Source organism: Amblyraja radiata, chromosome 5 (genome assembly GCF_010909765.2).
Source record: "Amblyraja radiata isolate CabotCenter1 chromosome 5, sAmbRad1.1.pri, whole genome shotgun sequence".
NCBI lineage: Eukaryota > Metazoa > Chordata > Chondrichthyes > Rajiformes > Rajidae > Amblyraja > Amblyraja radiata.
This window is the reverse complement of record NC_045960.1, coordinates 66,941,677-66,954,161: the sequence shown is the minus strand read 5'-3', so window position 1 is coordinate 66,954,161 and position 12,485 is coordinate 66,941,677. Positions and strand designations below refer to the sequence as shown.

At 40.7% G+C, this 12,485-nt stretch overlaps 1 protein-coding gene across 15 annotated transcripts in view; it reads right to left on the bottom strand.

Annotated features, from left to right (window-relative positions):
* dnmt3a (DNA methyltransferase 3 alpha) overlaps window positions 1-12,485 on the bottom strand; it is a 420,321-nt gene that overhangs the window by 122,228 nt on the left and 285,608 nt on the right. The gene's annotated exons all lie outside the window — the stretch shown is intronic.

Genomic DNA, 12,485 nt, shown 5'->3' with positions numbered 1-12,485 from the left:
CCACATTATACTGCATCTGCCAAACATTTGCCCACTCACCCAGCCTATCCAAGTCACCTTGCAGTCTCCTAGCATCCTCCTCACAGCTAACACTGCCCCCCAGCTTAGTGTCATCCGCAAACTTGGAGATATTGCCTTCAATTCCCTCATCCAGATCATTAATATATATTGTAAATAGCTGGGGTCCCAGCACTGAGCCTTGCGGTACCCCACTAGTCACTGCCTGCCATTGTGAAAAGGACCCGTTTACTCCTACTCTTTGCTTCCTGTTTGCCAGCCAGTTCTCTATCCACATCAATACTGAACCCCCAATGCCGTGTGCTTTAAGTTTGTAAACTAATCTCTTATGTGGGACCTTGTCGAAAGCCTTCTGGAAGTCCAGATACACCACATCCACTGGTTCTCCCCTATCCACGCTACTAGTTACATCCTCCAAACATCTTCCAAACCCTCACACTTTTACATTTTCCCCACAGGAATGTGCTGTCCCTGAACTCTAGTAATCACTTGTAAAAACCTCCTACTTTCCAGCCTTTCCTTTACCTACAAACAGTCTTCTCTGCAAGTTTCTACACAATGCCTCCAAATTTGGCCGTGCCCCAATATAACTTGCGAAACATTCCTAGCTTTCTCCATAGGTATTTACATAATAGAATTATGGTCACAGGTCCCAAAATGTTCCTCCACATTTGTGGACATTTGTAATATTCTGTGAATAATTCCTTCAGCGGTTTGTTTTATTTAAAAACACATTAAATTCCAGGTTTAATATAACAACTTGCCTGTAATTCTAGTTGGAGAATCTTGCCCTACTTGTTCCCCAAGAGGAGGTTCAATGTTGTGCCTTCTCGGTTAGAGTCCACCATATATTGATTAAGGAAGCTGTACCGCCATGACACCTGTAGCATCTGTAACTTGAGCTGCCAGATCAGCTCTTTTCTCGGGCCATGTTTCTGTTATGGGTTTGTTCACTTACAGTGGCTTGCAAAAGTTTTCATACCCCTTGAACTTTTCCACATTTTGTCACGTTACAACCACAAACGTAAATGTATTTTATTGGGATTTTATGTGATAGACCAACACAAAGTGGTGCATAATTGTGAAGTGGAAGGAAAATGACACATGGTTTTCAAATTTTTTTACAAATAAAAAACTGAAAAGTGTGGCGTGCGAAAGTATTCAGCCCCCTTTACTCTGATACCCCTCTTTGCAAGCCACTTGTTAAGCCTCTTGCATTGAAATATATGTAGCTTAAACCACCCGTCTTCCCACTTCTCTTTGCCACACTGCTGGCTATCCTATCCACTAAACTTTCTCTCTGACTACAGTATTTACCCCCAACTTCTCAACAGCTCTTGGACCCACCCCCTCTCCTAATCTAGTTTAAACCTTCCCAAGTGGACAATCTCCTTTTGTGATATTAGTTCCCGCTCCAGTTCGGGTACAACCCAACCTTCCTGTATAGGTCATCTCTGTTCCAAAGGAGATCTCAAAGATCCAAGAACCTTAGCCCAGCCATCTGCACTGGCCCCTCAGCTATGGATTAATCTGGCTACCCTTTATTTCTGCCATATTACTGATATTTCCACTCTTGAGGTCTGGCTTTAACCTCTTTCCTAACTTCCTAGGACCTCGTCTTTTTTCTACTCTTGGCATTGGTACCAAAATGCACAACGCCAGGCCAGGACTTACACTACAAATGGTAAGGTCCATGGGAGGATTGTGAAACAGGGGGATCTTAGAGTGAAAGTCCAAAGATCATTGAAATAGCAGTACAGGTAGACGAGGTAGTTCAGAAGGCATGTGGGATGTTGACTTTCATTAATTCAGGGACTGAATGCATGAGCAGAGAATTTTTCCTCCAATTATATAAAACGTCGTTCAGAGCTCAGCTGGAATACCGCACCCAGTTTTGGTCACCATGCTACAGGAAGGATGTGATGGCACCAAAACGTGTGCAGAGCAGATTCACCAGGATGTTGCCTTCTTCACGAGGAGTATTAGTTATAGGGAGAAACCGATGAGGCTAATTCTATTTTCCCTGGAATGTGGAGTCTACAGAAAACATGTATTTCTAAAGTCTAAAGAAACGTTTCTTCCTTATCAAATGGGAGGACGTAGATATAGGGTGGGAGGTTATGAAGGGATTTGAGAGGGATCATTTTCAACCAGCATGTTGAGTACCTGGAATGCACTGGCAGACAGAGTGGTGGAAGCAGTGTTGCTGACAGCACAGAGGTGTGTGGAGGAGCACTTGAATCATCTAGGATTTAAGGCATTGTATCAGGTGCTGGAAGATGAGATTATTATTATGTAGGAAGGAATTGCAGATGCTGATTTACACCTTAGACACAAACTGCTGGAGTAACTCAGTGGGACAGTCTGCATCACTGGAGAGGAGGAATGGGTGATGTTTCACCCAATACAAATTCCTTGTATGTTGCAAAACATGCTTGGCTAATAAAGTATGATTATGATTATTATGATTATATTTCAGGTCAGGACTCTTCCTCAGGCTGAAGAGTCAATGCTAAAATCAATCTTGTTAGCTTGATGAGAAATTTTCATTTTATGCAGTTCTTTTTGTATCAAAATCATCTATATAAAACCAAAATAAATATACAGCTAGGAGAAACAGAAACTTTTCACAAATAAGGCTCCCAAGAAGGAAAACAACTGCAGACAAGATCTTGATCTTTTATTTTTAATCAACTGTGCTGTCATTATGAATAAACTAATGATAAGAATATGATATGCACAACATATATTAAAAACTGTAAATCTGTGCTGAATCTTCTTTCATTGCCTTTTATCTCAGAGACTGGCACTTGCACATTCAAATTTAATAAACATTCGACCAGGTCTTGTTGACCAGGTTATGTTGACCAGGAAAAACAGTTAAAAATCGGGGCCATAATAAAGGAATATAACTACCTTCATTAAAAATAAAAATAATAATAAACAATAAAAGAAAATTAACATTATACCTTGCCCTAGCTCTGATCACCACTCAATAAGTTAATGGAAACAAAGAAGTCACAAGGTATTACCAACAATCAGAAAATTATAACTATTTTTGAAAGGCAAGTCTCAGATGTATCAAGAGAGGGCCCAGGATTATAGCCCTCAATGAAAAACTGTATTATTTCCTCTTCCATTATTATGTCCATCAAATATCAATGAGAAGCAAAATATAAAAAGTTGCCCAGAATAATCAGACATTTTTGAACAATCCAGGGAAAAAAATTACCTGAGAAGACACAGTGCTGGAGTAGCTCAACGGGACAGACAGCATCTCTGGAGAACATGGATAGGCAATATTTCAGGTCGGGATCCTTCTTCAGACTGAAGAGGAGCCCTGACCCGAAAAGTTGCCTATCCATGCTCTCCTGAAATGCTGCTGTCTTCTTTTGTTACCTGGATTGCTGAGATATATTAGTCAGTGCTTTTAGAGTATAAAAGAAAACTTATTAACACAGCACCCTTAACAAGCATAGGATTTTCCCAGAATGCTCAGTGACCAATGAAATGACAAAAGAAACAGTGTGTTTACTTTATTTCATTCTATAACTAACACAAACACTTCCCAGCTTACAAATCTATTTAAAATATGTCATTCAAGTATCGGGTATGGTTAATTTTTTTGAAAATCATTGATTTCACTGATTGAGATTTTAACAAATTACACAAATAGTATATAGATTGAAATAAAAATCAATTATAAATAAACATTTAATCATCTTCATAATTAAATGTGTGGAAATTACACCTCAAGTTACACATATATTGTAAAATTTGTTCTTTATCAATATAGTAGGGTTTTTGAAGAGATTTGTTTTGTTTTACAGTTTGCTCAGGAGATTTACAATTCTCTCCTCCGCCCACGTCAATGAGCTAATGTCCACACTTAAAAACCTTTTCAGCTACAAAATTAAGCTGGATTTGAACCATATTACATTTGTGCTAAAAGCACAGGACAAAATCATCAACTGCTAGAAACTTTAGTAAAACAGGAACATGCTAATAAACTAGGTATATTACACCTTTTTAAAATATCCAAAGAGTTTTGCCCCTCTCGCGTAATGGAATCCCTGAAACTTGGTGATATTTCCTTTGTCTGGAATTAAGGATCACCTGATTGTGGTCTAGCATTCTGGTTGGCTAAGATCCGAAAAGGCTGGCAAGGAGCAAAAGGCTGCCGAATGTCGATATATTTCTCTCTCCATATTGCTTGAAAACATTATCTATACAGCAGTTAGAGACATGCAAAACTCAAAAGCTAAATTGTTAGTTTAACTGGGGAATGTGTTTATTGCTGCTATCATTACATCTTTTACTGGCAGATTTTTTCTTGAGTATCTCCACTATTTCTTCCTAGACTTATTTATTGCCTGGTGGAGTCCCTTCTCTGCAGGAGCCTATATAACACATATACACACGCAGGCTTTGGATTTGCAGGAAATATGCAGTACTTTGGTTACCATGACAGCAGACCGTTGCAGAAATGGGTGCTATTTAGAGTTTCAAATTAATTTTTCAAAGAGACAATTTATAGTTTAAATAGAGGAGGCCAAGTACATTTTATGCTTGGAACGGAAACAAAGCATCAATGTAAATATCAGAAGATTTAAAATATATGTATGTTTTTCTAAATCCATGCAACTGAACTGTCTGTGACATGCTCAGACTTACATGCACAGCAGCAGAATGAGTCCTTTGTCTGTTTCCTGGGGACATTAATAGGATTCTTACTCTCCTAATTTATACTTTTTTCCTTTCTTCCCGATAATTCATCTGTTGGTCATGGAAAAAGATTTCACAGGTCTACAAACATGAATAATCCTGAGTTTCTGAAGTAATTCAGTAATTCCGAGCTTCAGTACCACCATATCCAAGGAGCTAAATAATGCAATAAAAGCTATGTACTGAATATTCAGGATTATTGTAATTAGTAACAAACATGACAATCAAAACAAAGATTTTACTGTCAATTTCTCAACATAGACCACATTAAACAAATTACTCCAATGAAGGGTTTCTAAAACTTCAGCCATCCTTGATTGTTTAGATGCTTATTATAAGTTCCAAAGAGACAGTCTGATGAAAAGAAACACCAATGTTTACAGTGGAGAAGAAGGCTATAAGGACCATCAATTTCTATGCTGGTTTCTATGTAAGAACAATCCAGCCTATCCAACTGCCCTGGTCTTTCCCACTGCCCTGCAAATCCATTCCTGTCAGATACTTATCTAATCCTTTTTTGAAGAATGCAATTTAATCATAATCCTGACAGTGTATTTCAGATCCTAAAATGTTTTGATAATTGCTTTCCTTTCATGTCCTTAGTTCCTTCAGTAGGATTTTTTATTCCTTTTCTATTCTCCTAATACCTTTCACAGTTTTAAATATCTCTTTCAAATCCCCTCAGTTATCCTCAGATGAAGGGTGAACAATTTTACTTCCCCAGTCTCTCCATACAACTAAAGTCCCTCATCCTTGGAATCATTTCAATAAAACTCTTCTACTTCTCTAAAGTCTTTGCATCTTACCTAATGTATGGCACCTAGAATGTTATATAATATTCCAAATGTGTGCAAACCTTGTTAAAGGTTTATCTTGACATTCTTGCTTTTCTACACCATGCATCTACTTTCTAACTTCCACCCGGCACTCAAATACACCTGGACCATTTCCGACACTTCCCTACCATTCCTTGACCTCCCTATCTCCATTGCAGGTGATAGACTTCTGACCGACATCCACTATAAACCTACTGACTCCCATGGCTATCTAGACTACTCTTCTTCCCACCCTGCGTCCTGTAAGGACTCCATCCCCTACTCCCAATTCCTCTGTCTATGCCGCATCTGCTCCCAGGATGAGACGTTCCACAGCAGGGCATCTGAAATGTCCTCATTCTTCAGGGAACGGGGGTTCCCCTCCTCCATCATAGATGAGGCTCGCACCAGGGTCTCTTCCATACCCCGCAACACTGCTCTCTCTCCCCATCCCCCCACTCGCAACAAGGGCAGAGTCCCCCTAGTCCTCACCTTTCACCCCACCAGCCATGACATACAAGAAGTAATCCTCCGTCAGTTTCGCCACCTCCAACGTGACCCCACCACTTGCCACATCTTCCCATCTCCCCCCATGTCTGCCTTCCGCAAAGACCGCTCCCTCCGTAACTCCCTTGTCAATTCTTCCCTTCCATCCCGTACTACCCCCTCCCCGGGCACTTTTCCTTGCAACCGCAAGAAATGCTACACTTGTCGCTTTACCTCCCCCCTCGACTCCATTCAAGGACCCAAGCAGTCATTCCAGGTGCGACAGAGGTTAACCTGCATCTTCTCCAACCTCATCTATTGCATCTGCTGCTCTAGATGTCAGCTGATCTACATCGGTGAGACCAAGCGGAGGCTTGGCGATCATTTCGCCGAACACCTCCGCTCGGTTCGCATTAACCAACCTGACCTCCCGGTGGCTCAGCACTTCAACTCCCCATCCCATTCCGTATCCGACCTCTCTGTCCTGGGTCTCCTCCATGGCCAGAGCGAGTACCACCAGAAATTGGAGGAACAGCACCTCATATTCCGCTTGGGGAGTCTGCATCCTGGGGGCATGAACATTGAATTCTCCCAATTTTGTTAGCCCTTGCTGTCCCCTCCCCTTCCTATCTCTCCCTCAGCCCTCGGGCTCCTCCTCCTCCTTTTTCCTTTCTTCTCCCCACCCCCTATCAGTCTGAAGAAGGGTTTCGGCCCGAAACGTTGCCTATTTCCTTCGCTCCATAGATGCTGCTGCACCCACTGAGTTTCTCCAGCATTTTTGTGTACCATCTACTTTCACCAGACTGGTTCCTAGGGTGGCAGAACTGCTGTACAAGGGGAGCTAAGGTAACTGAGAATTGTATTCACTGCAGTAGAGAAGAATGAAAGGAAGTTAATTGAAACTTCCAAAGCTCTGACACGGCTCAGCAGGCTGGAAGGATATTCCCACTGGTACTGAATTTAGAACAAGAAGTCACAATATCAGGTTACAGGGCAAGAGATTTAGAACAGAAGAAATTTCATGAGAAGAAATGTCTGCAGAGTTGCTAGCGAACCTGTGAAATTAGTTTCAACAGAGGGCTATTGAGGCCAACTCACTGAATATATTTTAGGATGCAAATAGATAAACCTTTGGACACAAAAGGCCCGAGGCGGTATTGTGATGTACAGGATCAGCCATGAAGGGCAGAGCAGGCTTCTAGAGTTGAATGGATCCACTTTTTGTGTTTCTAAATCCCAAATTCTGCATGCTTTTTATGTCCCTTTTGTAAGTGTGAGGAAATGTTTCAAAAAAAGTGAGATATCATCAGTTGCAGCTCATAGCAAATCTAAATTTTATGAACTAGGATTTACCTACCGATGAACTAATCAAACTAAACTCTCCAGAATTCAAAAGTAAATAACAAGTAACCTATAAACAAAAATAATCAATCCTTGCATGCAATCTTTTACATCATAAAATGTCCATTCATAGGATCTATTCACCTGAATGAAAATGCAACAATATCCCTGGCTTGAGAACAATGTAGAAACAAATTACATCACTCTTAATAGATGATGATTCCAATATTACTGTCTATGAGACACAGCTAAGCTTTTGGTCGATGAGTTAAGACAAACCACATTTCCTTTGCAATGAGGCTCTGCTGTTGTTTCCTTAAAATCATTACCTTTAAAATTACTTCATGAAGCAAGTAAATCATATTTAGGCTCAAAGTAATATATACGGTAAAATATATGCTTATTTGTGATATGTGCCTAATTATATTTTGAACCATGAAAACAAACCCTCAGGCCCTACTCGCCCATGCTGATTATGATGCCCCATATAAGCCAGTCCTGTGTTTGCTTATGTTTGGTCCATATGATTCTAAACCTTAAATATCCATGTACGTATCCAAATGTCTTTTACTCATACTTACTTTATTAACCAATATGTTTTGCAATATACGAGGAATTTGATTTGCCAAGTCAGTCATACTAATAAAAGGCAACAGAACACACAAAATACATTTTAACATAAACATCCACCACAGTGACTCCTCCACATTCCTCACTGTGATGGAAGGCGAAAAAAAAAGTTCAATCTCTTCCCTTCTTTGTCCTCCAGTGGTCGGGGGCCTCGAGCCTCCCGTTGATGGGACGATCTTAATCCCGTAGCCGGCGGTGGGCCCTCCTCGTCGGGGCAATCAAGCTCCTGCATCGGGGGGATGTCAGCTCCCCGGCACTGGGCGGTCGGACCCCGGGTCGGGCTTGTCGAACGTCGTGCGGTTTTGGAGCTTCCCGACTTGGTCTCTCCCGAGGCTGCAAGCCCTTGATGTTTAAGTCCACCGGCTGCGGTTGAAGCGTCGATCCTAGGCAACGAATCGGCTCCGATGGTAAATCCACGCCCTGGGGTGGAACTCAAAGTCAGTCCCGAGCAAGGCCTCCAGCTTCACGATGTTAGGCCGCAGAGCGACCGGAGATACGACCCAGAAAACAATCGCATCTCCGGCAAGGTAAGAGATTGAAAAAAAGTTTCCACCAACATAAAACAAACCAGAGAACATTAACACAAACTTTGAAAAACAGTAAAAGTAACAACAAAAAAGGCGAAAGGACAGACTGTTGGTGAGGCTGCCATTGCGGTGCCACCTGTTATGATACCTGCCTTCACCACTTTCTCTGGCAGCTCGTTCCACACACCCACTTTGTGTGCGTTACCACTGATGTTCCTATTAAATCTTTCCCCTCTCTCCTTAAATCTATGCCCTCTAGTCCTTGATTTCCCTAACACAGGAAAAAGATTCTAGACATTCATCCTCTCTATTCCCCTCATGATTTATGTCAGAACAATCCGACTCCCCTGGTCTTTCCCACTGCCCTGCAAATCCTTTCCTGTCAGATACATATCTAGTCCTTTTATGAATACAATTTAATCATAATCCTGACAGCGTATTTCAGATTCTAAAATGTAGGAGAATCAGTAGGAGTTTTAACCCTCTTCTATTCTCCTAATTCACCTTAATCTTTGGTTTCTCCTTAATCTTATTAATGAATGAATCATTTAATTGTGGAAATGCTGATCAATGCTGTTATAGTGATATACAAGACTGAAAGAGTTTTTACTCTGCAGGGGCAGCAATGCAGCCAGACATAAAGACATTCACGATTACAAGAAAAGCATCTGACTTTGCTGAATTCTTATGAAAATAAAAAATAACGCAGTTAAATTAATCCAAACTGTAACCAAACAAGTTAATGGCTCCTTGTGATAAAATTGTGAGTTTATTAATATGTAGTCTCATGGCAGTGCGAATGGGTGAGATGAACTAAATTCCAGAAGGTGACTTTACTTCAGATTGGAAAGGATGTGGGAAGAGATGATCCGGGTAGTTGTTGACAGCAATAGAAAAAGCCTGAGCAAATGCTGGCTTTAATGGTTGTTTACAATTCATAAATATTGGGCTTACCTTTCAAGTTGAGGGCACGGAAGCTAGTTGGAAATAAATTATTTTTGCGTTATAATTCTTGGATTAAAGAAAGTATTTTGCTCAGTAGTTGAACATTTGTTCTGATATACCAGTGTTAGGAATGTGTCATGTCAAAGGTTAACCAATTGCTTGTGTTATATATGGCCATAGGGTGTCTAGGTCAGATAATTAAGGCAGAAACAGTGTCAGAATACTTAGTGTGATAGACAGGTAGTTACAGTGACAAGATAAAATGAATTTTAATGATTTGTATCCTAAAGTCATTAGCTTTAACTATGTGTTGAGACATTAAATCCAGAACCCATTTCTTGGCATGTTGATAAGTGTTTCAGTGAGTATCTTAATCAAAACAATGCACTGATAGCATTGAGTCTTACCAAAGTGTAACCAAGTGAATATTTGATCATCCGAGCAGATAACACATGAAAAAGTATTTTTGACCAATGTGTTTGTAATCATTCCCTAAATCGGCCCCAGCTCTTTCATCTCATCTACCACTGAAGTACATGCTAAACCTACACCTTAAAAACAGCAAATGACTGCAACAGACTGGTCTGGGATTTTGCTGCAGTTTTAGAAGGCACTGCCATCACTTCTCATACGTAAATTAGTCCATACTTCCCAAAGTGCTGAATTCAACTGGTCAAATTCAGATGTGTTCTGTCAGTGGACCCTGAGGGAGCAGAGGTTTGCTGACATTTGCAGTATTTATGTTGGGATTGTGTTCCTGCATCCCGTGTAGATCCATGAACCTGCTACTTGAATACAAAATGGAGGAGGGGAAAAAATATCTACACTTAAATAAAAGCAATCATTTTCAATAGTTTTCCAATGCTTGGGTTGTGTCGATAACATTGAAAAACCTCGAAAGCTCTGGCAGAATGAAAATGGGGCTGGTTCTTTGCAATTGGCAAATACTTTGAGTGAAGTTGCGTGGGTGCTGTTTGTTCTGGCCCACCAAAATCACACTATTGCGTCAAATGATGTCCTACTGGGGCCAAGGAAAGAGCGTTCACGTCGCGGCCCTGTTTCAACCAATCTTTCCACCACCACGCACAAGAAGCACAAGAAGCGCAAGACAGACACCATTGTGCAGATGCCGAGAAGTGTGTTCAGCTCTGGCTGAACAACTTCTAATCTTGTGTGTGGACTCGATAAGAAGAAGAATGTCCTACTGCTCAGTTCCAGGAACTTCTAGGATGGAGCTTAGCAGATTTTGTTGCGGGGGGTTTGGGGTAACAGGTGATGCTTGCATCCCCAAAGATAGGCAAGACAGTAAAATTGAGTAATATTTTCAAGAAGATTTTAGGCGGTGCTGCTCAGCACGAAAGCTCAGAAATAGGTGTTTGGTGGGAGATGAGGTGGACGAATAGGAAATAATTTAATCAAGTTTCTTAACATCTCTTACAATGTCAAAGTACAGGATTTATTTTTTTCGTCATACATTTTGTCATTCCTATGGCTTTGTTTTCTCGGTGGTATACTTAGGTTGCCCTTGGAAGTCACCAGCAGCTTCACCTGCTATGAACGAGCAAAGGTCTTATTCCATGTACCAAGGTCACTGCATCAGAAGCAGAAAGTAACTGCTTCCCTTTATACAACATTCTCTGAACAGGATGAGAGGACCTACCTGTAGTTTCAAGCTTAGCCTAATGGGCCTGTCCCACTTAGGCGACTCTTTAGGCGACTGCCAGGGACTAGTTTGAATGGAATTCACCAATGACACTAGGCGACAACCTACAACAACACCTACGTCAAGCCACGACAGCAAAAATTGTTGCCACTGTCACCTAAATATTTTCAACATGTTGAAAATTTTGTGGCAATCGCCTGTAGTCGCCCATTAGGCTCACCTCTTAATGCAAAAATCACCTATTAATCGGCAAAAAAAGGCCCATTAGGCTCACCTCTTAATGCAAAAATCACCTATTAATCGGCCAAAAAAGGCCCATTAGGCTCACCTCTTAATGCAAAGGTGTGATCTTCAGCATTCCCTTCCTTTGTCAATTGACATCACTACTGTGTCACACAAGGAAGGGACAGCCATGGAGAATGCTTCAGTGGTCATATCTACACGACTGTGCAGATGGTTCAAAGTATTCAATACAGTTCTGTGCCCACCCACATTAAAAGACCAAATACTGCAATTGTTGAACTGTCCTAAAAAAATTTAAATATGTCAAATACTGTTCAACAAGTACATTTTCTGAGCAGAAGTGGTAAAATTGTAAATCAACTAAAGATATCAAACAGAAATTATTTGGTGCAAATTTCTTAATTTGTTTTTTGCATGACAAAATTTGATAAGAAATAATTTTCACCTCATACACCAATATCTCAATACTTTAAATATAAAATTGACTTGCTTTCATGCAGATACATTTCATCAGTCCACACAGATCGTATATTTGACATGCAAACCATGAACCCAGTGCATGTGTTTTGCTGTGCACTGATGCAAAAATATGTCCTTCTGCTGCACAATCTGACTTTCCTTACAGTTTGAGTATGGGGGAGGATGTCAACCTAACCAAGCCAATCAAAATGTAGGGATAAATGCCACAAACCTCCAAAACCGAGGAGAATAAGGAGTGAGATGTATTTTCAATATATACTTGTTCCCATTATTTGTTTGCATCACTCTTGGTGTTTCTCATAGGATGAACAAACAATACTTCCAATTGAGTGAAACCGAAGCCACCAGTGGGCACTGTGACCAAGATTTTATTCCAATGCAGAGCACACATGTTAACATCTGGATCCACCTCCTGTGTTGTCATTACGTTCTACATATATTTGCTTACAGCACAAAAGTTCCATGCTGTGTATCGAAGCATTGTCATTGATCCCATTCTCTGCTTTTTTCCCCCCATAACTTGAACTTGTAACATGATCATTGAATCCATCAGCATTTCCTGCCACATATCTACATGAGGCAATTTACAGTGGCCAACCAACACATCTTTGA